The sequence below is a fragment of the Naegleria gruberi genome, assembly GCF_000004985.1.
Source record: "Naegleria gruberi genomic scaffold NAEGRscaffold_79, whole genome shotgun sequence".
Taxonomy (NCBI): Eukaryota; Heterolobosea; class Eutetramitea; order Acrasida; family Naegleriidae; genus Naegleria; species Naegleria gruberi.
This window is the reverse complement of record NW_003163248.1, coordinates 24,817-25,914: the sequence shown is the minus strand read 5'-3', so window position 1 is coordinate 25,914 and position 1,098 is coordinate 24,817. Positions and strand designations below refer to the sequence as shown.

Below are 1,098 nucleotides of genomic sequence, written 5' to 3'. Positions count from 1 at the left end.
ACTCTCATGAGAACGAATCATTGGAAAAATACACTGCCTATGCACATAGGATGGTTTTTCAAATCCCATCCTATCAATTCTTTCCAATAAATTATCGGAACAAAATTTAAAATCTCTTATTGATGAACAATTAAATGATGAAAATTTTAATTGGCCAAATTTGATTTTTAACCAATTTAATATTTGAGTGGAATTATCATCACTGGAAGGAAGTTTAAAATCACAAAGAAAAAATCTAACTTTCCCCTCTTTATTGTTTCGCATTTTTTTTTACTAAGAAACTCAATCACTAACAAGTGTTACAATTCTGATCTGAATCTTTCAAGTTTTCTTAATTGTTTACTATAACTATATATCAACACTAATAACTCAATAAATTTAAATCAATACAAACAAATGGTACATACCTTAATTTCAATTATTATTAATAGAACACAACAATACCACCTAAACAACACATTAGGCTTTCTATGAATGATATTGTATCCACTCTCTCCATATTCTCACTACAAAAGTTTCAAACATGCTTCGTGACATTTTTCACACATATTTAAAATAGAAAAATGATGTCCAAACTTCGATACAAAACTCCAAGATAAATTTTCAAAAACTACATAAAATTGAACTCGAACGCCGGGAATTGAACCCGGGTCGCCAGAGTGACAGTCTGGAATGCTACCACTATACCACGCCCGATTACATAAAGATAAATATCATTCCTTAATTCGCCTTAATAAACAAATTGGTGCATAAGAGATCGATTGCTCATACCTTAATTTTAAAATTTGTTAATCTTCAAATCATCATTTGGCAATTAGTTGACTCACCCTATGGATCTTTTAACAGTTATGCATCAGTTATACTTAGTCAAATGAGTTTGAGAATCAAATTGATCTTCCAATTCTTGAATAAACTCACTCTTACCAGCGACAGACTTTTCAACAAATATTCTGTTTTGTTAAGAAACTATTTTTAAGTGCATTGAAATTCCAGACTTCCTTAGTTTTCCTCAAGTTAAAAACTTGGCAGAGACACATGCTGTGCTTAAGGAATAAACCGATTCCTTCAATGTATTTCCTCCAGTTGCCTTATTGGCAA

At 30.9% G+C, this 1,098-nt stretch overlaps 1 protein-coding gene and 1 non-coding gene across 2 annotated transcripts in view; one reads left to right on the top strand and one right to left on the bottom strand.

The window, feature by feature from the left end:
* NAEGRDRAFT_75286 (uncharacterized protein) overlaps window positions 1–1,098 on the top strand; it is a gene marked incomplete at both ends in the record, with an annotated part of 4,777 nt that overhangs the window by 2,274 nt on the left and 1,405 nt on the right. The window lies entirely within an intron of this gene.
* NAEGRDRAFT_t775 lies at window positions 626–696 on the bottom strand. Its single transcript has one exon. It is a non-coding gene; the product is annotated as a tRNA-Asp (tRNA).